Source organism: Macaca thibetana, chromosome 5 (genome assembly GCF_024542745.1).
Source record: "Macaca thibetana thibetana isolate TM-01 chromosome 5, ASM2454274v1, whole genome shotgun sequence".
NCBI lineage: Eukaryota > Metazoa > Chordata > Mammalia > Primates > Cercopithecidae > Macaca > Macaca thibetana.
This window is the reverse complement of record NC_065582.1, coordinates 102,619,092-102,646,559: the sequence shown is the minus strand read 5'-3', so window position 1 is coordinate 102,646,559 and position 27,468 is coordinate 102,619,092. Positions and strand designations below refer to the sequence as shown.

Here is a 27,468-nt window from a genome sequence, read left to right as displayed (position 1 = left end):
TGATTCATTCATTCTACAAACAATTATCAAGAACTCAATATATGCCAGGCACCATTCTAACAAACAGGATGAATACAGCAGTGAAAAATAAAAGTAAAAAAAAAAATCCTGCCCGAGATAGGCAACGGAAAGACAAACAAAGAATAAAATAAATATGGCCAGGCGCAGTGGCTCACGCCTGTAATACTAGTACTTTGTAAGGCTGAGGCAAGCAGATCACCAGGTCAGGAGTTTCAGACCAGCCTGGCCAACATGGTGAAACCTCGTCTCTACTAAAAATACAAAAATTAGTCGGGCGTGGTGGCAGGCACCTGTAATCCCAGCTACTCAGGAGGCTGAGGCAGAGAATTGCTTGAATCCGGGAGGCAGAGGTTGCAGTGAGCCGAGATTGTGCCATTGCACTCCAGCCTGGGTGACAGAGCAAGACTTCATCTCAAAATAAATAAATAAATAAATAAATATAAATATACACTATACTTTTATGTGGTGAGGAAGACTATCAAGAAAGATGAAATAGAACAAGGGACTATACATTGGTAGAGAATTATATTTAGATAGAATAGTCAGAGATGGTCTCTGCTTTACCTGACATTTGGGCAGAGACATGGATAAAGTAAAGGAGCATTTAGGATATCCAAGGCAGAGAGAATACCTAGAGAAAAGGCCCTAAGGCAGGAGCTGCTTTGATGGGTGTGCAAAGTTCCAGGGAAGGTTATGTCTTGAGATGAGGTGGGAAAGGTAGCCAGGGGCTAGATTATATAGGCTTTTGTTGGACATGGTAAGGAGGCAGGGTTTGCTTCTGAAGGATGCAAAGTAACAGGAGAGTTTTGAGCAGAAGAATGATATGATCAAATTTTTATTTTTAAAAGACCATTCTAAATACCATATGGAAAATGAAGAGGCAGAGAGCAACAGTTAAGCAGGGCGGAAATTAGGAGATAGTTTCTATATTTATGTTAATATGCACAAATATTTTCAGTTATAGCATTACAGTATGGGATATGTTATATGATAAGTTATGTTTCTATATTTATATTTATAATTATGTAAATCACATGTATAGCATAATGTTGTTATATAATCATATGCCATGTTTCTATAGTCCAAAAATATTATATTATTATATGTACATGTTATAATGCATTTTATAATTGTATAATAATGCTATATCTATTATATCTATTGTTGTTTACTTTTATATTCTTAGAAAAAGATGGTGATGGTTTGGAGTAGGAAAGTAGCTGTAGAAGGAGAAAGACTCATTTGAGGTAAGTATTTTGAAGTTAGACCCAACAGGATTTGCCAATGAATTTTCTGTGGGATGGGAGAGCAAAAGAGGGCTCATGGAGGAATTCTAAGTTTTAGCTTGAGCAACTATGTGAATAATGATGCCATTTCCTGGCGTGGAGAAGAATAAGGTGAAGCATGTGTTGGTAGTTAGGCTAAGACTTGATTTTGGACATATTAAATTTAAGATGAGTATTTTGACTGTATAGATGAAATGGTAAGTGAGCAACTGGATATACAGATCCAGATTTCAGAGAAGTCAAGGTTGGAAATACAAATTTAAGTGTGTTTGGCCACAGGATAGGATGAGCTGAACAGGGAGGAGAGTGAGAAAAAAAGAATTATGATGCCTGAGCTCTAGAATTCTCCAACATTTGAAAATCAAGAGAAGGAGAAACCAGTGAAGGAGCTATGAGCAAAAGAAGAGGAAAGCTGAAGAGTGGCCCTGTGGTAGCAGAGTGATCTACTGTGACAAGAGCTGCTAAGAAGGACAAATAATATGAGAATTGAGAACTGACTACTGGATTCAACACGTTCTTCCTTCTTCCAAGAATGCTGTTTCAGGTGTCCATATAGATGGCAACCTCTCTTTCTTCAGGTCCTTACTCTAAATTACCTACTTGGTAATACTGGCAATGGTCAATCTATCAAAAAGCCAATCCTCTCCTCCAGTTACCTGTATCCCCTTTCCCCGCTGTATTCATTCTCCTTAACTCTTTATCATTATGTAATAAATTAGGTGTTTTGCTTATTTATCTTGCTTATTATCTATTTCCCTAATTAGAATATAAAATCCATAAAGAAAGGGTTTTGGGTCTCTTTTATTCATTGTGATTTCATCGGTACTTAGAATGACACCTGACTCCTGGCTAGCACTCAGCACTCAATAAATACTGATTGAAAACATGAATTGATGAATAAACAAAGCCACCATTTACTATATTAGATGTAGCAGCCTTACAAAGACCTTTTTCTTTTCGTTTTTTAATCAAAGCTTACCTCTGGCCATAGATTCATCTTCCTCTAGTGAAAAGCTAATATGTAAAAGGAAGCAGATCCTTGCATATATCTTTAAAATGTTGAGACCAGCCTGCTAAAAAGCTACCAGACATTTTTTAAACCATTGTTTTAGACTTTTATGATGCAAGAATATATAAGGCAGGGTCAACATTCTCAAGGAACGATCAGTCTGGTGGTGACTGAAGACTTGTAAATAGAAAAGATATAATACAGCACGGTAAGTGCAATTATACGCAAGACCACTGGAGGCCTAATCAAGTGAGTAGATAACCAGACAGGTGGAGAACCAGGTCAGACTTCACCTGTGTATGACAGCGAAAACATCAGAAAACTTCTGAACAAATTGAGTCATCTGTTCACTAAATATTTATTGATCATTAGCACCATATTCAGCACTGATGATACAATAAGCAAAAGAAACACAACCTCTACTCTTATGGAATTCAATCTAGCTTGGTAATCTACATTGTGTAATACCAGTACAGCGCTTCAGAAGAGCAGCTGTTGAAATGTTTTACAGGTCTTGAGTAGGCCAGTGCCTGGTAGCTGTGCTACACATCACATCAGCCTACCCTGAGGCAACTATACAATGTTCTAATAAATGCTTCTTAGGGAAAAGACCCAAGCATGCCCTGTCTCTGGTCTAGTGGTTACCGAAAAAGTACAAGGTTTTATTTAAGCAAAGTAGTCAATGGAGCTATACACATTTTTTTTTAAAGAAATCCATACAGCTTTGGCATTTCAAACTGAGACATGGCACTAAAAAGCTAGATGCTACTGATGAAAAAAAATATAAATCATACCATAGCATAAATTTCTAGTTTTTTTAGATAATTCATTTCTAAGCACTATTTCCTAGATAATTTACATTGCATTGATATTTGCTAACTTCCAAACTGAAGGGATTCCAAGGAACTAAATGCCCTTTGATTAAAAGAGGTTAAGGAAAAAAAAGACTCATTTTGCATGTGCTAATGCTATACATTCCTATAAAATGCAATATTTGGGAGTCAAGTGTAAACCAATTTGTGAATAGTCATGTAACTTTTTCTGGATAATTTCATAAATTTTTGTACTTACAGTAGAAGGCAATTCCAGGCAATCATAATGATTCCCTCAAGAAAAAGGACCATTACATTGGACTTTCTCTCACATCTTTCTGAGCCAGTGTTATTTCACTAAGTGAGCCCATGGAGACAGAAACTTACTTAGATTTTATAGCATTGCTGATTCTGAAGAGTATTTATAGGAAGTTCACCAATTTATCAAGAACCCTGTAAGGTTTTCAATATTTTTCTAGTTATTAGAGTAAGAATACTTTTTAAAAATAGTATCTGGTATTCTATTTCCATAAAAAGTTAAGAGGAACATCTAGAAATGTGTGCAACTGAGTGATGTCCAGAAAAATATAATGTATTGATTTCAACGGCTGTTAACAAAATATAATACTTCTCTCTATATCTCTAGCACAGATTCTTAAGATGATGAAGCATAATCCTCATTTCCTTCTGTCAACAACATGTAGGGAGAAAAAACATTTGGGTAACTGAGTGAGGAAATTCCTGGGATCAACTGTATCTGTGGTATAGAAATAATAGCTGTAGGCTGGGCACCCTTTAATCCCAACATTTTGGGATCCCAAGGTGGGAGGACAGCTTGAGGTCAGAAGTTTGAGACAAGCCTGGGCAACTTAGCAAGACCCTGTCTCTACAAAAAAATAAAAATAAAAAATTAACTGGGAGTGATGGTGTCTGCCTATAGTCCTAACTACTCAGAACGCTGAGAGAGGAGTATCGTTTGAGGCCAGGAGTTTGAAGTTGCAGTAGCTATGATTGCACTACTGCCCTCCAGCCCGGACAACAGAGGGAGACCCTGTGTCTAAAACAAAACAAAACAAAGAAATAATAGATGTGTTTTGAAAAGTGCCTACAAGTCAAAGGATGAGGACAGCTTTGGCCAAGGAGATGATTTTGAGTGTGTGAGGGCCAATTAAACCACTTCAGAGAAAGCAGTGGTGGTCTGTGGTCTCGTAACTATTTTTGCATAACTCATTATTGTTTCTGTGTCCAGGCCATCAGGCTACACCCCTCCTCTTATGAGAAAGGTAAAAATGCATAAAATTAAGTCGCCATGAGATGTTTTGTCAGGAACGCTACTAGCAGAGTACTCATCTACCCTAAATGTTTTTCTCTCCACATCTACAAATACAACTATGTCTATAGTGTAAACATATCACGTTAAATAAAATTCACTGAGTCTTCAGAGCAATCTAACATTTATTTTACATCCTCTGTTTAAGAAGGCAATAAAAGTGTGGATGTAGTCATATAAAAAAAATAATAAGAACGTTCCAAAATGTTCCCTGGAGTTTCAAACTTTGAGGTACATGAAAATATCAAATGTATAGAATTATTAACTCCTTGTGAGTTCCAGGTAGCTTAGGTATTCACAGTACTTTGAAGAAATAATTTAAAGAATGTCCTCTAATAATTATGAAAAGGAAGAGAAGACTGCCTTAAGCCTGTATCTATTTGGTCAGGTCTACTTAGTCTGCTGGGTTGAAATCAGAGCACAGAGCACTTCTTTAGAAAGGGTTTAACTTGCATCCCATGTCTGATGTGGCAGCATTACTAGTAACCCTGCTTATACCCCCTTGACTTTCACCTCTGCACTAGGAAGGCTGCTTACTGTCAACATCTGAGAATCTCTCTGTGTTAGGCCATTCTTGCATTGTTATATAGAAATACTCAAGACTGGGTAATTTATAAGAAAAGAGGTTTAATTGGCTCACGGTTCTGCAGCTTGTACAGGGAGCATAGCACTAGCTTCTGCTTCTGCTTCAGGGGAGACCTCAGGAAACTTACAATCATAGCGGAGGGCAAAGGGGGAGCAGGCGTTTCACATGGCAGGAGCGGGAGCAACAGAGCGCACAGGAGGTGCCACACACTTTTAAATGACCAGATCTCAAAACAACTGACTCACTCTCAAGAGGACAGCACCAAGAGGATAGTGCTAATCCATTCACGAGAAATCCGCCTCTATCCAAATACCCCCCGCCAGGCCCCACCTCCAACATAGAGGACTACATTTCAACATGGGATTCCGAGGGGACATATATCCAAACTATACCGCTCTGCCCAAGGACTTTTCTCTGACCACAGGGAACATGTGCAACCAGCATGCAGGACAACCCAGAAGTGCGGAGTTAACACCCACAGAAGCAACTCAGCAAATGCTGGCTGATGTGTCCACAGACGTACACCCAGTTTCTTTCCTCATCAATGTGATTAGCTCCGAGGTGTGCTGTATAGGAGCTCCCAGAGTTCCTTGGCAGGACTGGGCCCTAGGGTATATCTGGTGAGTGAGTTGATAATGTGCCATTTAGTGTCTTCTTTCCCTTCCCTCTCTCACTTCCCCACTCTTCCACCCATGTTTCCTGGGATCACCTCCCAAATGAATTGCCCTGCACTTAAATCCTTGCCCCTAGGTTTACTCTGAGATAACCCAATTTGAAACTCATGGGCAAAATTTTTGTTTCCATGGTATATTGGTTTTTAAGCGTGGGCCTGAGTTTACCTATAAATATAAATAGGTTAAGTTGTGAAAGGCTTTTTATTAGTTTGGCAATCAAAAGTTCTACAAGAAACCTCTGTTTCTACCCATGAGGGATTAATAGCCCAGAGAATTGCCCTCCTACTGTGAAAAAGAAAAAAAAAAAAACAAAAACTACAGCAATAAGTATTTTCTGACCTTGGACAACAGCCAGAGCAAAATTGTGTTCTTTGAACGAATGAAAACAAATTATCCTTATACTTTCTCCAAATTGTTGCCTGGAAGCAGCTCTAAAGTCCTAGGATAGGAAAAGCCTAACAGAACTCAGTGGTCTCATGGTCTCAGCAAGGTGAGTAGAGGAGAGACCAGGGAGGCTGAGGCAGCCAGAATTCGCAGGGCAGAGTACGAGAAAGGACACAGCCTGAAGAGAAAGAGCTCCGGAAACCTGGATAGAAACCCCTTCGAGGCTTTGGCTGAGTACTGATCAGCAGAGACCTGGTTTCAAACCCCACTAGGCTTTGGAAAGAACCTCCTGAAGCAATTTGCAGGGCTCAACCAGGCTAGATAGAGTTTGTCATCTCACCAGCCAAAGCGGAAAAACTGGTGATCCAGGGAACTTGCTAGAGGCCTCAGAAGGGTATCACCTGTGTGGTACAGCTAAATAAGGCCTACATCAAAGCCTGCTCTGCACCTGCCAAAATAAAGCATAAAAGCAGATTTGAAAATGTCAGCACGATCCAAAGCGGTTTAATTATGTGTTAGGACAAAGCCCAACACTCATATCCTCCTGACTTTCACTTCCATATTATGAAGGAACAAAACAACACAGTGTTTGTTGTTTAACCCCCTCAGGCCCCAGGCCCTCTGCCTGGAGGATACTCTCCCGGATCTCTATTTTACTTGCTCCCTCACCTCCTCAGGGGTGTACTCAAATGTCCCCTTTTCAGCGAAGCCCTCCTTGACCACCCATTTAAACTTGTATTCTCCTCCCTATTCCTTAACCTCCTTCCCAACTTTATTTTCCTGCGTAGAATTTTATCATCATCTAACTTGCTCTACAGTTTACGGATGTAATTTTTTGGTCAGCATCCCTTCCCTACATTATAACCCCCATGAAGGCAGGGGTTTTTGTTCCGTGTTATCTCATCAACATCTAGAGCAATTCCTAGCACATAATAAATGCTTAACAATCATCTGCTGAATAAACATTTTAGAAAAATAACTGCAGCTCCAATGTGTACTGTCTACTATGATACAAAAAAAATAAAAACATGGTTTATAAAAATATGTCACAGCATTTATTATGGTATCTTCTAGTTTCATACATGTATTTATATGTGAATATATATAATATATAAATATATATATATTTTACATATATATATATTTATTCTATTTCCCTTCCCCTTTTCTCTCTTACTAATATCCCAAGGGCTATTTTTTCCCTCACGTGCTCAAAGCAGAAAACAAAGCAAAGACTCAAAGACCCTAGCAGAGGCCAGGCACGGTGGCTCACGCCTGTAATCCCAGCACTTTGGGAGGTCAAGGCAAGTGGATTACCTGAGGTCAGGAGTTCGAGACCAACCTGGCCAACATGGTGAAACCCTGTCTCTACTAAAAATACAAAAATTAGCCAGCCTTGGTGGCGGGCATCTGTAAAACCTGGGAGGCGGAGGTTCCAGTGAACTGAGATCATGCCACTCCAGCCTGGGCAACAAAGTAAGACTCTGAGAAAGGAAAGGAAAAGGAAAAGGAAAAAGACAGACAGACAGACAGACAGACAGACAGACAGAAAGAAAGAAAGAAAGAAAGAAAGAGAGAAAGAAAGAAAGAAAGAAAGAGAAAGAGAGGGAAGGAGGGAGGGAGGGAGAGAGGGAAGGAAGGAAGGAAGGAAGGAAGGAAGGAAGGAAGGAAGGAAGGAAGGAAGGAAGGAAGGAAGGAAGGAAGGAAGGACTGATTTGGGTGCAATGCAAACTGTGTTTTTGGTTTTTTTTTTCTTCTTCCTGAAGACTGGTTAAGACTGGATTTGTGGGAAAGAGGAGAAAATTCAGCCGTGACTAACAAAAAAGGAGGAAGGGTTGAGGCCTCAGAAGTGGGAGGATAGAACAGAAGTTCCCTTCTGAGGGAGCACCCAGGAGATGAAAGGAACCAATCCTGGGTGGTCCTGAACCAGGCTTATCAACCCCTGACAGACAAATGGAGAACTTCTGTGATGATGGGACATGAAAAAATATTTCACTCTTTTGATAAAATGGAACCACCAGATAGAAGTAAGAATATTTCTGTTAGACGAAATGTTTTTAAAAATATGTATGTAGGAAAAAGTATAAAACAGTATTGACTGGCAAATATAGAACTGGAATGTAAATATAAATTTCTTTGCCCTGAATAATTTAAGTGGCATGATAAAACTCACGCCACAGTTGGGTAAGAGAAGGAACCTAATCCACTCTAAAAAGAAGAAAAGCACAGCAAAATTCTCATTAGAGTTAGAATTCTTAATAGTTCCTATCTACTATTTAATTTAATCATAGTTAATGATGATAATTTCTTATATTTTATGCATCTGATGACCCTAAATGTGCATTTCTCATGATTCCTTAAAACAATTTTTGTAAATTCTATTCCTAGGAACTTCTGCTTTCAGAAAAATCAATGTCTTCTATTCTTTGTATTGGAGGAGATCCATCTGTTCACCTGCTAAGCAGTGGTTATCAAACTTCAGCGTGCATCAGAATCCTCTGGAAGGGTTAGAAAGGGACTGCCTGGCCTGCCCTCAGAGTTTCTGACTGGTAGGTCTGGTGTAGGACCTGGAAATTAGCATTTCTAACAAATTCCTAGGTGAGGCTAGTACTGCTGGCCAGGACCACCCTCTAAGAACCACTGACACTTAACATTGGGGATGTATTTTCAAGAATTTCACACCATCTTTCATGTTAATTGAATGTTGTTAATTGAATTTTTTTGTTTTTAAATCTGGTTAGTAATTTGTTAGTTTTACAGTTACATAAAAACTATAAGCATAAAGGTGTTATATACAGTGTTTGTTTGTTTTGTTTTATTTTGTTTTTTGAGATGGAGTCTCACTCTGTCGCCCAGGCTGGAGTGCGGTGGTGCAATCTCGGCTCACTGCAACCCCTGCTTCCTGGGTTCAAGCAATTCTCCTGCCTTCAGCCTCCCAAGTAGCTGAGATTACAGGTGCCTGCCACCAAGGGGGGCTAATTTTTGTATTTTTAGTAGAGACAGGGTTTCACCATGTTGGCCAGGCTGGTCTTGAACTCCTGACCTCGTGATCCGTCTGCCTCGGCCTCCCAAAGTGCTGGGACTACAGGTGTGGGCCACCGCGCCCGGTCTATATAGAGTTTTATGTCTGTACCCAGTTAAATAATTTTACAATAAAAATGATTATTAATGAGAATTTTTTCCTATAATTGGCTCCAAATACAGTATTCAATGTTATTACCCAGACGATTTTTCCAATATCTACTCTTTACTTTTTTCCCTATATCTCAGCAACAGTGATAAATGTAAAACATAAATCTGGTCATGTCATTTACCTCTGGTATCCTTTTCACTGACTCCTTCTCTGTGTCCAGATAAATACTAAGTTTCCTAAGATGGCATAGAAGATCTCTCATGACCGGCCCCTGCTTATTTCTCCAGGTTCATGGCTGACATCTCCTCACCTCCACTCCTTTTATCCCACAGTATCTTGGAACACTCGTGCTTCTCTGTGTTTCCATTTGCATCAGAGCCTTTGTCTGTGTGGTCCTATCTGCCCAAACTGCTGCTCCACTTACCTCATTTGACCTGCTTGATTCTATGTTTTCTCTAAGACTCTTGGATGTCCATTACTCTCGAGTCTCTGCTAACCCCCTGTGGTCCTCTCTATGTAACTCCAAAGCAATCCAGATTACCCAGTCCAATACTCATCACACTCTACTTCAATTTCCTATTTTCTTGTTTGTGTTCCCCAATAGTTTGTAGAAATTTCCAGATAAGGGGCTATGACAATATTAATTATTGAATTCCTCCCCAAATCCTGGCATACAAAAGATACTACTAAACTTTTAAAAAAAATAAGAATGGCATTCAATAATTGAGTAAATAGGTCTGAAGTTTCTATTATTTTTAAATAAACAAAGCTACTCTCATATTAACCACACCTGTACCCTCCTCTAGCCATCAGGAAGGCTAGAGTACTGAGCTTCAGGAAACCACTGAAGCCAGTTCCTGATGATGCCCTCACTCTTTGCAGACAATGCTACAAGCACTTGAACTAACAACTCCTCCACTTGTCTCCTGCTCAGAAGCTCCATGAAGGCAGACTGTCTCTCCCAGTATCTCAGTGCCAGGCACATAGCAGCCACTCAATATTGGTTGTCTATCTTATATTTTGCCATTAGTGTGTAATCAGAGTTAATTCAGACAGTCAGTGGATGTTTGCTCCTGAATTCTTGGTGACTGGCCCAGATATAACTTTTACCATTCCATAACTGTCTTCTATTATTTTTGTTCTTCTTCTTCCTTGTACTCAAATTCCAAAAACTTAAAGCAGATCATGAGCACAGTGGTTTTGATTCAGTTCTCTGTAGAGAACCAGGTAGGAAAGCTGGGAAATGGTTTGGAAAAAATTGAGGACAGAAAAAGTAGAGAGCTTCCTGCTTCTTTTATTTCCCCGATGAAGCTGACATTAATAGTCGGTGCTAATGTAACCTCTAAACTTCTTTTTATAAGAAAAGAAACCTGAAGGGCTTGCCTATTATTGGAATACTTGTGAGATAGAACCTTCTTGATATGTGTCTAAAACTTGAACCAATTTAGTGGTACAATAAATAGTGATTAGACTAAAATAAGGAAATTTTGTTTTTCAGAATAAAGGCAGTAAAAATAATGCCTTGTTTTGCAACTTTAAGTATGTGAATATTCATGAAAGCAAACTTTTAAAATAAACTTTAAATAAAAATTAAAAGGAAAAGAGATTACAGACTTGATTTTTGGCAACATATATTTAACTCATCTCGTTACACTGTGCTATGGTCTGAATGTCTATGTCAACCCAAAATTCACATGCTGAAATCCTAAGCCCCATAGTGATGATGCTTTTTCAGAGCTAGGGCCATGAGGGCAGATTCTTCATGAACGGGAATTAATGCCCTTATAACAGAGTCTGGAGAGAGATCCCTTCTTCCTTCATCAGGTGAGGTTACAGCAAAAACATGCCTGTCTAGGAAACGAGACCACGCCAGAGGTGGAATTTGCCTGTACCTTGATTTTGGACTTCCCAGCCTACAAAACTGTGAGAAATAAATTTCTGTTATGTATAAGCCACCCAGTCTATAGCAGTTTGTTATAGAGGCCCAGACATACTAAGATATTTTGTACATTTATTATCCAAATTTCCTTTCTCTTGATGAATCAAGACTAGTCACCTAAAGGCAAAGACTAGAAATTACTGTGTTATGCTATTTACAAAGAAAGCTTCTGGGAAAAAAGATTTAATTATTGTATTTGAGAGCAGAAACACTTCCCATAATCACTGTTTATGAATTTGCTAAACTAGAATATTATATGGTAAACCGTATTTACATCTTTTAAGAGAGACAATAATACATTTCTTATTTTTATTTTTATTTTTTTTGCTTTCTTTTTTTTTTTTTTTTTTTTTTTTTTTTTTGAGATAGAGTCTCCCTCTGTCTCCCAGGCTGGCGTCCAGTGGTGCAACCTCCACTTACTGCAACCTCCGCCTCCCAGGTTCAAGAGATTCTCCTGCCTCAGCCTCCTGAGTAGCTGGGTTTGCAGGTGTGCACCACCACACCTGGCTAATTTTAGTATTTTTAGTACAGACAGGGTTTCGCCATGTTGTCCAGGCTGGTCTCGAACTCCTGACCTCAAGTGATCTGCCCGCCTTGGCCTCCCAAAGTGCAGGAATTACAGGTGTGAGCCACCACGCCTAGCCTAATACATTTCTTATAAGACGTTCCGAGGATTCATTAGTTTATATTCGTAAAGAGCTTTAAAAGTGAAATGCTTCCTTCCCTTCTTTAAGTGTCACTGAAATCATTAACAAGTGATTATCAGTATTCCCTTCTTAATGTCTTAGAAAAGCCTAACTATCCAATGCTGTGCAATTACCTTTTTCATGTCAGAATTCAAAATTTGAGCCCCATATTCATGCATTAAAATGCTCACTTATTGTTTTAAAATACCTATAATATCATTTAGATCAATTTGAGGTTTTCAAAGAAAAAAAAAATGCCAGTTCTTAGAATGATATTATTAAGACTGTCAAGTCACATTTGCTTTACAGAATTTGATGTAATACACAAATACCCAACTTAAAATTCCCGATCCATGAAAAGGTTTTAGAACAATACAAAATATTTATTATTTATAGAGCAGCTTCCACATTCCATGCGCTATATTTGTAGAGCATTCCTTGCATGTCTCTCTTAAAAGCAATGGGATCATTAAGATTGATTATTCCTGGAACTTGATTTGCATATTTGCTTTTCCACTCTCTGGAATGTGGAGCTACTGGCAAGATAACTATGTACCTATAAGTTCAGACACTGATAGCAAAGACTGAGTATCTCTCTCTCTCTCTTCATGACAGCATCTTGACATTCTGAGGAAGAGAGATCAAATTGGTAAAGTATTAAAAAAAAAAAGCTAAGCCTAAGTGGGGACAGAGGGAACAGTTCCAAACAGGAGACAAGGAGGGCATAGGGCGTGATTCTGACAGGTTTTGAGCAAGTGTCATAAAAGAGCTGAACTTCTTAACCATGGACATTTTGTGCTGAAACAGTCTTTGTTGTGGGGGCTCTCCCATGCATTGTAGGATGGTTCACAGTATTCCTGGCCTCTGCCCACTAGAGGCTGGTAGCACTCTCTGCCAAGCGAAAATGGCTCCAGATATTGCCAAATCCCCAGTGGGGGGAGTTGGGCAGGGGCGGGGCAGACAAAATTTTCCCCAGTTGAGAACCAGGGCTGGTATTTGGCACAAGGAAAGGAACATTGGAAATGTCTTCCTAAAACTACTACTGGAGAAGGCTGTCTTCTTCACAGTGAAAGTTCTGCGGGGGATGGCCAAGCCAAGAGTTAGAAATGGCAAAAGATGCCACCAAAAGCTATTCTTAATGGAGCCACTAGCTAGAAAAAAATAAATGATGAGAAGAGCCACCTTTGAGCAGCGTCTGCTGAAAACAAACACTCGGAGCCGCCACAGCCATATGTAACTGTCAACTGAAGCTCCAGGTCATATACTTAGCAGTAAGCTGTTAGCCTCTTTAATGAAGGGAAGAGTCTAATTGACTTCTTCCAGGAAATTTGATGGGCTTAAATACCAGAAACTACTTGCTGAGGATTCATTGAGTTTCATTTAATTCATTATATATTTATTGAGCACTCAATATGTGCCAAGCTCTGTGCTAGCTGTCAGAAATACAATGATGCAAACGTCTACCCTCAAGGAACTTATGCTGCAGAGAGAAACAGAATCATAACAAGTCTGGTCCTCAAATGTCTGGTATAGGGTATGATCCAGTCCCAGTTCTCCACACTGATAACCACGACACAACCAGAACTTTAAAAAAAATCACAGTATTCCTCTTTTTTAAATAGCAAAAACTGCTTAGCTTTTTTCTCTATTCGAAGGCTTTAATTTTTTTCTCTCATTTTAAATTTCTCAGCCATTTCACTGCCATCTCAGGCAGCTGCTTTTTCTCCATCTCAGAGCAATCAATATATGAACATTTTTAAAAGCAAAAAAAAAAAATCCAGTTGCAATTTTATTTTTCTGCTGGCATACATGTGCACAATCTTTTGAATTTACATGATGATGCTAACCAGCCGAAGTCAGCAAGCCTTTGTGAAAAAGCAGTTGATTCAATGATGACAGCTGTGCTGTCATTTCTTATTTAGGCCCAGCTGCCTAATAATAGCAAGGTAACATTATTAATAAATTACTAGCATAGCTAATTAGAGAATGTACAATCTAATTACATATAGTTTTAAATTCACTACAGGCAAAATGCTCACTACTTTTCCACATATGATTCACAGTCCCATCTTCAGTGGCATTGAACCACAGCCTTTGTAGACTACTCATTAGTATTCAGGATAAGAAACAATTGCTTGGAACAGGAAACATAGAAGCCAGACATTTGGCAACATCACACAGAGTTCACTGCTGAAGTCAACTGGCGAAGTGACGCTGGACTGACAGAAACTGGCCTCTGTTGCCATGGAAACAGCAGTGAACTGTGTTGGTAAATAGTTTGAGTTCTCTCACCTGCCGGGGCATAAATTCAAAATTTACTGCTGATTTTTAAGTCTACTATTTGTAAGTGGCCTATTTAGGGAGTAAATACTGGAAATCATTCTTTGCTTCAGAAAAATCATCCAAACCTTTGCAAAAACATCTGAGTCTTAAGGTATCCAAACACAATTAAAAGTAATTGTGCAGAATACCTGACAAAAGCCAGTCTATCTATTCATTCTAATGGCTGCCTATTTTGCCAAAAACTAGTTCCTAAAAGTATATAAATAAAATAAAAATAAAAATGGTAAGGAAGTGGAGGTAATACTAATCCCCAAGAAAAAGACTTTTCCAAATTCACAGTGAGGATTCATGCCACTGCTTAATTTTATTTCAAGCGACATTTATTTTAAATTTCCCCCGTCCTCACTCATAGCAAAATGAGCCAAGTCAGGCTGCCTCCTGTCCACGTTAGACTCAAACATCCCGTTACGGGAATTCCTCTGTCTGGATAATTACAATCATTATTACCCCTAAATTATAAATGCATAAAGTATGACAGAAGAAAAATGTCTTGACTGCAGCAGTTCAGGAAAACAGCCATAGTGCAAGCCTCTAATTCTCAGCTCTCTTAATCCACATGTCTCCTAGGTCATTCTGGCTTCATTAAGCTTCTTCCTTCAACTCTTTTCGATTTCATGCTAAATTATATTTTTCCATAAAGTCTACAAGTGAAAACGTCATTTTGGTTTTGGCTCTAAGAAACCAATTCTCCCTTATCAACAACTGCTAAAATAGTCCCATTACCCTTTTCTGTGACTTCTACTTTCGTTCATCAATAAGCATTTACCAAGTAAACCTCTGTAAGTCATGTGCTATATGCTTGGCAAAGGAAGAAGTGATATAAAGATGAAAAAAAAATGTTTTCTGCTTTTAAAGATGTAGTCTAGCAGGAAAACTAGAAAGAGATGATAGATAGATAGATAGATAGATAGATAGATAGATAGATAGATAGATAGATAGATAGATAGATAGATGATAGACAGACAGATAACAATTTGATAAACACAGTAGAGAAAGTAGACTAAAAGTACAATGGGAACACTGTGAAGAAAAAGCTAAGTTTGCTTAGGGAAATAGAGAATGTCACACTGAGAAGGTGGTGGTTTCACCATATCTCAAAGGAGTTTTCTATGTGGTGGTTAGAAAAGGCAGGTACTGAAAAATATTTTTCAAAAAGTTGAAAACGTTGCTCTCATTCACATATAAAATGAACACGTGTCAAATATTTCATCTGACTTACAGAGATTTATAACCTCTACTGGACAAAATTCATTCGCATTAGTATTCATATTGCATTAGTATATTAGTATGAACAAAAACCATTTGTATTGCTACAGATAAGAATCATCTTCACTGCTATCAGTTTTCTACAACTTAACTTCTACCACTACCAAATCACAGAATAGTCCAGTCGATAGAAAGTCAATCAACTCCACACATACGTATGGAATCAACAGGCCCCACAGGATCTTCTAGATAGCACCCAGTCGTCTTTTTAGTCCATTTCCAAGTCTTGAACACTTTTTTCTGGCAGAAGAAATAGGCATTCCAGATTTTGGGGAAAATACATTAAAAACAAAGAGATCTGGAAAAGTAAGTATTTGGAAATGACTAAAAATGAGGCAGTAGGAGGAAAGGAAAGTGAATAAAGTCACGGAAAGAAGTTAAGTTTACACGGGAATGGGAATTTGGGGCCAAATTGTGAAAGATTTCATGTGCCATGCAAGCATATAGACTGTCCAAAAACAGTGGGAAGCCACTGAAGAATTTTAAACCTTCAAGTGTCAAGTTAAAAGATGTTTTTTGTTTCCTCACCCTTAATGCTTAATCTATTCAAATCTGCATTGTCTACCATTGTGGCTTGTTTTGGAGTATTTCTTAATTTAACATTAAATTTCTTTCTGTTTGTTTTCTAGACTGTAAAAATGTCTCCATTTCTGATATGTTTTTTTCACTTATTCAAAGCCCTTAATTCCTCTAGTCCTCTTGGTTATCTCATGACGTACTTAACATGTTGCTATTCTTTTTTCAAATGTAAGTTACACACTTAACTTGTGAAAATCCAATAGCCCTAATTTCCACTCAAGGGCATAGCTGAGAGACCACTTATTTTTTAGGGACAGTGTTGTCTAAATTAAAAATATATGGTACTTCTTGATTATTTAGTATTGTGTACCTATATTACACCTGAAGAACATTAATATTTATTTTACTGAGCCTTTTTTCAAATATTTTTTAAAATTCTAACCCATTGTTGATACATATTTTATTTATAATAATGTGATATATAATATATATTACTTATGTTGTATCCCTGTTAGTTTCATATCAAGAAAAGACTTCCATCCATAAATGCTAACCTAGTAAAGAATCATGTAGACTTTGGAAAATTAAAGCAATTCTCACTGTATTGTTTTAAGATTATTCCTCTGAGAGAGCTTATGTTTCCATTATGTCAGACTTAGAATCATTTTCAATAACTAAATGATAGTCATGTACTAGAATTAAAACTATTAAAAATCAAAGAAAAGGTAATCCTGAAATATAGTGGTATGGCGGAACAGATATTTCATTTTTCTAAGTTTTAATAAAAACAAAATCAAGGCCGGGCACAGTGGCTCATGCCTGTAATCCCAGCACTTTGGGAGGTTAAGGTGGGGGGATCACCTGAGATCAGGAGTTCGAGACCAGCATGGCCAACATGGCAAAACCCCGTCTCTACTAAAAATACAAAAATTAGCCAAGCATGGTGGCCAGCACCTGTAATCCCTGCTACTCGGAAGGCTGAGGCAGGAGAATCACCTGAACCCGGGAGGCAGAGGTTCCAATGAGCTGAGATCGCACCACTGCACTACAGCCCGGGCGACAAGAGTCAGACTCCATCTCAAAAAGAAAAAAAAAAAAAAAAAATCAAAACAGACAATCACTTTCTTTTTAAGACAAGCAGGAGTCTATTGTAATACACAGTTTTTTAATCAAGGAAATGGAATCAATTGTCAATGCTTAATATTATCACAATTTAAAATCATACAACTGGCAAATAAAGAAACAGATAATTTGTTTGATATTATTGGGACTTTATTTTATATGCACTAATACAGGAATTACCTAACTTTTTACCAAGATGCTCTTAAAAATAATTGAGGAGATAATAATAATAAAATAATAAAAGAGCTTCTATTTATGATCATTATATCTATCAGATTTACTGTATCAGAAATTAAGCTAAAAATGTTTAAATATTAATGTAAGTAACCACAATAAACCCATTAAATATTAGCAAAATTAATGTATGTTTTTTAAAAACTACATGTTTTAAAATGTGTGAGAAGAGTGGCAGTGTTTTATATTTTTGCAAATCTATTTAATATCTTCCTTAATAGAGGATAGCTAGATTCTCATTCAATCTATTGTGATATCACATATCATGTGGCCTCTGGAAAAATTTACTTTACATTTCTGAAAGGATGAGCATGAAAAAGGTAAATAGTATTTTTGCAGTATTATGAAAATATTTTTTGCCTTGCACATTTCTTGCAAGTATCTCAGAGACTTCCAGGGGTCCCCAAATCATACTTTGCAAACAACTGCACTAATGTATTCACTCGAAACTACTTTGAGGGAATATGTCCATAAGCAAATCAGTTGCATCAGTTTGAGAATTCCGAAGACATTATCTTACATTAGTCTTAAAACGGTAATTACAGTGTAGTATGCCCAGAAATATTATAGAAAACAAAATACACACTATAATACATTATAATTTTCTCCTTCAATATAACAAAATGAAAAATAGATTTCCTTAGAGGGAGAATCAAAGAAAAATGTGGCATATATTTGCTGTTCATTTGGGATAATTTCAGCAATTAAAAACAGATTGAACTCTAACATTTTTCTCACATAGCCTTTACCCATTAGATGAAAATCTTGCCATGAAGGCCACGAGCACTAACGCTGCAGTAATAATTACTCTCTATGTGTGCCCACATTTATATGTAGTCTCTGTGGAGGGAAATATCTCCCTTTGAATTCTGGGTATTTTTACATGGCTGAGATAAGCTTACAGTCTATAATTCAAGCACGGGTCTAGTGACTTTCTAAGTCTGGGCAGTCATTCAAATTGTAAACCATGTAGCATAAGAAGAGCCAGATGAGTAAATGAAGCATAGCTAGGGTGATATCCTGGGGGAAAAAAGAAGCAAAACTCAAAGTCTTCTTCTGACTCACGGTGGCATAAATTGAGATTCCAGTTCTCTGAGCTACATTTTCAGAAAAGGTGGTTTCTGGTCCTTTACTTAGAAAATAAATATGTCTTTACATAGTCTACCTTGTAACAGAAGAACTCCATGGGCTCACATTACAGTTTCAGGTGAGTTTTTAATATGCTAAAGGCAGATCTTAGAGCCTTTCTGATTTGTACCCGAGAGGTACCTAGAGTGATGAAAGTTCAATTCCATTCAACTGGCCTAATACTTTTTACAAGTGACTCATACAAGTATGCATGAGTGTGGGAACTAGGGAGTTGAACCAGTGTTATAAAATGTGATGTTGATTATAACACAAGAAACTTTAAGAGAAGTGCAAAGGGCTATAGAAATTCATAAAGAAAAGAGAATGCTTTAAGTTGGAGAAAGAAGAAGGAGTTAGTGGTGTGAGACAGACATACCCAGGCAAATAAGATTTTAAAAGGTAGAAATGGGAACCAAGGTTATCCCAGGGGAAATAAATAGCTTTAAAAGAATGCAAAGACAGAAAACAGAAACATACGACTCACATTCAGGAAACTGTGAAGAGTCTAGTTTGGTTGGGACATAGACTTTTTGGGCAAACAGGGAATGTTAATAGGGAATAGTAGAGTGGTGGAATATTGTCAAGGTCCTTCATTTCCAGGCTGAGAAGTCTGTAGTTAATTCTAAGGTGAAAGGGAATCATTAAAGATTTTATTAGTAGTCTCAGAGTCTTGCATCAGATGGATTTAGAGAAAAGAGCAGTAGGACAACAGCACGCAGCCGTTATCTAAGTCAAGGCAAGAAGCAATGAATGGGTCCTGAGCTACAGCTCCAGCTGCAGAATTATAGAGGCAAGAAACATTTTCCAAGACAAAACTATAAAGTGAACCAACAGGTGAATATAACAATTAACAGAGAAAGGCCTGCAGAAAGTGACTCCAATTCTGATACTAGTCCATTAGGGAAATGATGATATCATTCATATTAATAGGGAAGTACAAAAAAAGAGAATTGTTTGGGAGAAGGAAAATGGTTATTGAACATGTTAAATTTCAGAATAGAGGTTAAGTGAGCATTTGAAAGTAGAGAGTAGGGGCTGAGACTCCTCTACCTGTGATCTTTGTACATATCTTTATACCTTAAACTTCCAAAGGGGTGGGAGATAAGAAAGAGCTTCTTATCTAATTGAAAAAGAGATTGATTTTTATCATTTCATTTTCTTGCGAAGAATGAAACATCTGGCATTATCCTATATTTCTGCTATAGCTTAAAATGAGTACAGTCTTCCTACAAGCTGCCACTTTTCTTTGCTGAATCGCTGTCTTGAAGATCAGAAAGAGGAAAAAGAAAAGGGGAAAACATAAACTTGTAAGAGGACATGATAATTGAAAATCGCTATGCCTCTATTTTTAGATAAATTCCTGCAGGCCATCCCCCCTTTTACAAGTGAGAATGTGTCTCATGACATGATTTAGTTAAATTATAAATAGCCCATTTAGATGCATCTATCCAAGAATAATACCCACAAACTACTTACCTGATGAATCGGCGGGCTTTTAACTTAGTTTAGAATAGACTGGGACAATGACGCATCTATTCTGTGACCCAGAAGAAAGATTCCCAAAGCTACCTGGGATTTGAAAGAAAGCATACCATTTAAAAATAAATGACCATCTACCTTTTCTGCTAAATTTGCTAATATGAACTGGCATAAGATTGAAGTTATTAAAGCTAACTATTTTGATATTTAAATTGTACTCAGTAAACTTCATTTCATTTCATAATACTAAAAACTCTCAATATGGTGATGAATGAGTTAACATATAAAAAGTCCTCAGAATAGCTCCTGGCAGATAGTCAGGTGCTATGTAAATACTGCTATCATCATCGTTATTATCACACTCATCAATAACTGAAAACTTGAGACACTGAAATTTCTTCCATGCATAAAACTGAAAAAAGTGTGAGTGTGTGTATATGTACACACATTTTATATCCTACAATCCTTACATTAAAATGGAAAAAATAAATCATTTTAAATGCAGTCTTATGGGACGGTATTCTTTGCTGGCACTGACATCTGGCCCCTGTTTTGGTTTTTTTGTTATTTATTTTGTAACTTGCCTCCTTATTTAAAAGCTCTACTGCATACTATATAAGTGAAATAAAAAATAATTGAGGCTGTAATGCAGTCCCACATTCCCCACTGATGCTGCTCAGTGTGAATATCTCCACCTCTCCATTGCTGGGGCAGGCAAACCATGGTCAGATACACAGAACAGATGAACTCTGGCATGCAGGTCTTCTTGACCCCTCTGTGCACAAGCACTGCATCAATATAATAAAGGAAGGAGGCATATGCTCAGGAACTAAAGACCAAGGGCTACATTGCCTTCAGCCTCCTGCAGCCTGCATTCAACAGTCTACACCGTAATTGCATTAAGGAGATGCTTCCAGCAATACTGAAGTAATCAGAAAATCAACAACTGGGGCTTTTTCCATTTCTGGCTATAACCTAGAAATCATTTGTGGTGGTTAAAAGTATGCCCCCAGAGCCAAATAGTCTCAGTTCAATTCCAGCACTGCTACCAAGGTGTGCGATCTTGGGCAAGTTACTGACCTCCCTCTTCCTCAGTGACAATTTCACAAAATGGACATAATAAAGGGATATTCTCCATTGAACCGTCAAGAAGAATCAGAGTTAAGACATGGCAAGAAGTTAAAGCAGTGCCCGGCATGTAGCAAGTGCTTAATAATGCAACTTAAGCTTGCAATAGTATGTGCCAGGCCACATCCAGGCCTAAAGATTAAGCACTGCACCACTATCCTTTGAACTGTTTGAGCCTGTGAAAGGAAAATATCTCCGGCCCCCAAAATCACTAGGGAAAACTCAAGCTGGAAACTGCTTAAGGCAAACCTGTCTCCCATTCTATTCAAAGTTATCCCTCTGCTCACTGAGATACATGCTTTATCTAATTGCCTCCTTTGGAAAGGCTAATCAGAAACTCAAAATAATGCAACATTTATGTCTCACCTATCTGTGACCTGGAAGCTCCTCCCCCTCTTCTAGTCTTCCTGCCTTGCTTCAGGATGTCCCACCTTTCCAGACAGAACCAAAGTACTTCTTACATGTACTGATTCACATCTCATGTCTCCCTAAAATGTATAGAACCAAGCTGTGCCCCGACCACCTTGGGCACATGTCAGGATTTCCTGAGGCTGTGTCACAGGCCCATCCTAAACCTTGGCAAAATAAACTTTCTAAATTAACTGAGACCTATCTCCGATTTTCTGGGTTCACAAGTCATATGTTAGTAACATCATTCTAAGCGAATTTGCAATGCCCTCTATTTTGGCTTTTATTCGAAAATACAGAGAATATATTTCTTGAATATGGGTCATCCATTTTTATACCAAGTAATATACAACTGAATGACTTGATGAAATGTGAAGGTTTCTGATCAATGTGCATAGTACATTGGCTTTACCACCAGTAACTTTCTTATAAGCAACATAAATATGATATTACTATTGTGAAAATAGCAGTATATAATATCAAGGGAGAAGTTGATTCTAAAATTGCTGGCAGCCTTGAAACCTATTGAAATGCTTTACATGCCTAAACTTGAGTCTTATTTTTAATATATAGTTCACTTCCTTGAGACACTATTTATGATGGCTTGCTCTCTGTTATTTTTTTCCTAATTTCTTACTGTGTGATTTAGTGGTTTTTCTTCTCAAGGAAGATTCTTTATTCCTTTCTTGCTGTGGAATGTTTTTCATGATGGCAATTTTAATTATTTACTCCACATCTCCTACTGTGGCATAGGTCAGAACACTAGAACATTACTTTTAAGATGGGCCATTATATAAGTTTCCTGTAAGAGTCCAAGGTCAAAGTCAGACCCACAGGTACACAATATTAAGACACCAAATCCCAAGCACTATATGATTACACAGTTTTAAGTTACACACACACCCCCCCCCAACACCCACACACACACAACAGAGTTAACCATGTGGGCTGTGCATATTTGTCCTGAAAAACAAACATCTAAGCTAATATGCAAACAAATGTAACACATACTGCTTGGATAGCATAAATGTATTAATATCAACAAAAATGACTCAACATTAACAAAGAAGCTTAAAAGATAAAATATTGAGGAGAAAGTTATAAACCACAAATCCTAGGCTCTCGTCTTATTATTCATTAGTTTTAGAGATAATCCAAGGTAAATCTTTACCTCTTCTATGATTCTCAGTTTTTCCATCATGACTGTATAATTCTTAATGGCACTGATCTTACATTATAGGATACCTTTAGGATAGTTCTTGTTTGGAATTTGAGGACCTCTACCTTCAACATTGTCACTAAGAAAAATAATTTTTATTATCTTGTGGAGAGCAAATAAGACTTTAAAGGACTGTAACTGCATTTAATTACATTTTGTCAGCAAATGATGACAACTTCTAACTCTCTCTTTGCAGAAATGGTCTACGTATTTAGTAGTTTCTACCCCAAGTATGATGGTAGAAATGGTGAGACTCTTTATTCCTAGGTGTGTTGCCTGCTTCTGGTTACAGAGATTTGGTTATGTCAAAGGCAAGCCCTCTGTCACATGCCTCTCTAAAAAGAGAGTCACACTGGTCCCAGGATCCAGAACCCTTGGGGACTACTGAAGAATTCCACTTTCAGGCAAAAGGTAGGAACTGTGAAGATACTGTCTGGGTGTTAAAATCACTGTATTTCATAAGAAACAAAAAGAAAGATCAATCCTTTTATCAGACTCTATCTCTTGTTCTTCTACACCTTCTGTTTTATTATTTTGTAAAAGAATCAAAATAGCCAAGAAAGGGAAAGCATCCCAAAATGGGGCAGACTCAAAAAAATATTATTTTGTATACATCCTTATGCTATCTGACCATGATTTCTTCTGGAATTAACAATGACAAAACTAATAAACTCACAAGTCAGTACTATGTGCATTCTGTACTAATAAATATATATGGACATAGAATTGGAAGTTTGAGACCATTGTTCAATCTAACTGAGGCATCCTTCTTTCATCCTGACGCTGGTTATCCAGCTTAAACACTTCTAGTGACAAGCAGCTTGTGACCACATGAAACAATTTCTTCTATTTTTCGACAGAACTAATGGTTTTAAATGCTGTTCTTTATATTAAACTAACATGGACATCACTAGCAATTCTATTTAGTCATCATAGTAAGTGCCTTTTTGGATCCCACACACCATATTCTAATTTTTGTTACATGTGACTAGTTGAGTATTTTCGTATGTGGAAACTAGTCACATGTAACAAAAATTAGAATATGGTGTGTGGGATCCAAAAAGGCACTTACTATGATGACTAAATTCCACATACGAAAATACTCATAGTGTCCTTCCAACTGCTCCTTATTCACCATACATACAAAGCAACTTATTGGAAATATTTCTGAAACTTGCTGGACTTCTGGTTGAAAGGTGAATAGCAAGTGTATTACATTGTATCTGAAATACTATCTGAAAATTAGAATTCAAACTCACAATAAATTTAAGGTTTTTCACATAGTCCAACTCACTACAATTCTCTCAGAGTTAATGATTTAGGTGAAACAATGTAAAGAGGGACTGTAGGATATTAAGTGATATCTAACAGAGATCATTTCCCAAATTCAGGTTACAGTGGTTCGTGGCTTAGCTGGAATTCAGGGAACTCCACTAGAAGTGTTTTGTAATCAGAAGAATCCAGCATCAGACAGAAAATTGATTTGTCAGTCTTATACTTAAAAACTTAATAGTGGAGAAATAGTATTGGGTTGTCTATGTTCAATTTTAGAGCAATTTCCTGGCATCAGTGTAAGGAACACAAAGCTATGTGTACTTCTGGTGTTGATATTATTTAAGCTGGTATTCTAAGTTTATGAGCATAAATTCTTTATTTTATTTTTGCAAGTATATATATGTGTATGCACATATAGATAAATATGTAGGCATATACATACATGAACATAAATATGTAGGCATATACATACATATGTATAAATACATGAATACATATATATACACTTGCATAGATAGATAGATAGATAGATAGATATAGTTAGATAGATAGATAGATATACTTTTTTCAATTGATTGATGGCAAAGATGCCACTGCAGTGTAGTGAGGAATGTGACGGTTCTGCGTCCATTGAATCTGCATTTGAAAAACAAAATAATATGAACTCTAATCTTTCCTTTGACACCACACATAATGGATCACAGACCCAAGTGCAAATGCTTAAAAAGCATCTAGAAAATAAATAAGGGAATTATGTCTTTGAGATAGGCAAATATTTCTTCAAAAGAACACACATAAAAGCAATAACCAAAAAATAAAAGGTTGATATATTGAGCCTCATTAAAATTAAAAATCTCTTGCTGGTCAAAAGCCTCTGTTAAGAAAGTATAAAGACCAGACATGGAAAGATGTTGAAATCTACCTATTCAACAGAGGACTTATAAAGAACTATAATATCAGGAAGAAAAAACAACTCAGTTTTTTAAAAGTGGGCAAGATAGTAGAATAAGCACTTCACAAAAGAAGACATCCAAGTGGCCAAAAAGCAGATTAAAATATTCTCAACATTGTTTGTCATTAGGAAAATTCAGTTTAAGACCACAATAAGATATCTATACAACCAGAATAACAACTAACATTTCTAAAACTGACAATAATACCAAGTAGCAACTGCAGCAACTGAACTCAGAAACATTTCCGGTAGGAATACAAATTGTCACAATAACTTTGGAACACTGTATAGCAGTATCTTCCAAAGCTAAACATACAGGGATCCAATGATCTAGCACTTCCATCCCAGATGTATACACAAGTACATATGTTCACCAAAAGTCAAGTGCAAGAATGTTCAAAAGAGCCAAAACTAGAAGCAACACATATGTTTATCAACAGTAGAGATGACAAAATATATTTGGATATATTCATACAAGGAATCCTACAAGCAATGCAAAAGATCAGACTACAGCCACAAAAAACAGCATGGATGGACTTTACAGACATAATGCTGAGTGAAAAGCAGAAACAAAAACAGTATTTACTATATAATGCCATTTATATCAAGTTCAGAATAGGCAAAACTAACTTAGAATGACAGACGTCAGAAGAGCCATTGCCTTTGGAAGGTATTGACTGGACGGAAGCCCAAAGGAGCCTTCCAGGCTCCTGGAAATATTCTAGATCTTGACCATTTGGTGGATAGATAGATGATATGGTTTCTCTCTGTGTCCCCACCAAAATCTCATATTGAATTGTACTCCCATAATTCCCACGTGTTGTGGGAGGGACCCGCTGGGAGATAATTTGAATCATGGGGGCAGTTTTTCCCATACTGTTCTCATGCTAGTGAATAAGTCTCACAAGATCTGATGGTTTTATTAGAGATTTCCGCTTTTGCATCTTCTTCATTTTCTCTTGCTGCTGCCATGTAAGAAGTGCCTTTCACCTCCCACCATGATTCTGAGCCCTCCCCAGCCATGTGGAGCTTTAGGTCCAATTAAACCTCTTTTTCTTCCCAGTCTTGGGTATGTCTTTATCAGCAGCATGAAAATGGACTAATCCAATAGGTATATAAATGTGTGAAAATTTATCACACTGTACATTTAAGATACATGACCTTACTGCATATAACTCAATAGAAATAGAAGTTGTTGTTTTCTGATTACAAAGAGAATATATGCAAGGAAAATACTTAGATATACAACATTAAAAAAAATCAACCATAATACCATCTAGAGTGATAAGGGAATATATTGATATGCGTAACAAATTTAAGACCATATTACACACCCAATCTTCTATTTCTTTCCTCTTAAAATGAAAGCTTTGTGTCATAAAATTTTCTATGTTTTAATGTCTACAAAGTATTCCAACACATAGAATTATTTTTAACCTATCCCTTATTAATGAACATTTTAAATGTTTTTAATGTTTAAAATACTTTTTAAAAATTCTAATGCTTATATATTTTGCTATTATACATTACAGTAGATGAATATCCCTACATAGTCTTTGATGACACACATAAAATGCATTTGAGAGGATAGAACTGGAGGTCATTATGTTATGTGAAATAAGTCAGGCACAGAAAGACAAACATCACATGTTCTTATTTATTTATGGGATCTAAAAATCAAAACAACTGAACTCATGGAGATAAGAGTAGAAGGATGGTTACCAGAGGGTGGAAGGTGTAGTAGGGGGTGGGGGGCATGGGGGGAGTGGTTAATGTAATAGGTACAAAAATTAGTTAGAAAAGAATGAATAAGACCTAGCATTTGAAAGCACAGCAGGCTGGCTATAGTCAATAATAATTTAATTGTACATTTTAAAATAACTAAAAGAGTTATTGGATTGTTTGTAACACAAAGAATAAATGCTTCAGTAGATGGATGCCCCATTTTCCATGATGTGATTATTATGCATTACATGCCTGTATCAAAATATCTCAGGCACCCCATAAATATATACACCTACTATGTACCTACAAAAAAATTAAAAAATTAAAAAATATTTAAATGCATTTCAGAAATGAAAATACTAAACCCAACAATGTAAACATTTTCTAGAGGACTTAAGATGTAGTATATTGTCAAATTACCCTCAAGAATATAGTACCATAATAGTTTTTGCCTGTTAATTTTATTTATGTGTATGTACATGATTGTTTTCTAATTCAAATAACCAAAATTATATAACCTTGGCAAAGTAGTACATTTTTAATGCTGACACAGACATATCAACATGAAAAATGATGTATACAGAAGTCACTCAACTTCAAATGTAGATTATATTAACTTTTCTTCAAGTAGACTTATTGAAAAAGTATTTAATACTTCTGAGACATATATAGAAATACAAAATAAAGTATTACTTTCTTCCCCGAAAGCAGTAAAAGGTTATATACTTAAGACTCTTTTCTTCTGTGCAAGTAAGTCTCTATACCTACTCTTAAATGGGATTTGTCTATAAATTTTTTTTGAAAGGACAT

General features: G+C 37.0%; 1 protein-coding gene across 9 annotated transcripts in view; it reads right to left on the bottom strand.

Moving 5' to 3' along the window:
* The window catches only part of MAPK10 (mitogen-activated protein kinase 10), a 445,883-nt gene that overhangs the window by 273,821 nt on the left and 144,594 nt on the right, over positions 1 to 27,468 (bottom strand). Inside the window, exon 3 of one of the 9 annotated variants that reach the window (XM_050790479.1) lies at positions 19,949 to 20,041. The exons of the other annotated variants lie outside the window; for them this stretch is intronic. The gene's annotated coding sequence lies outside the window, so the exon portion shown is untranslated. The remainder of the gene's footprint in view (positions 1 to 19,948; positions 20,042 to 27,468) is intronic. 9 annotated transcript variants of the gene reach the window in all.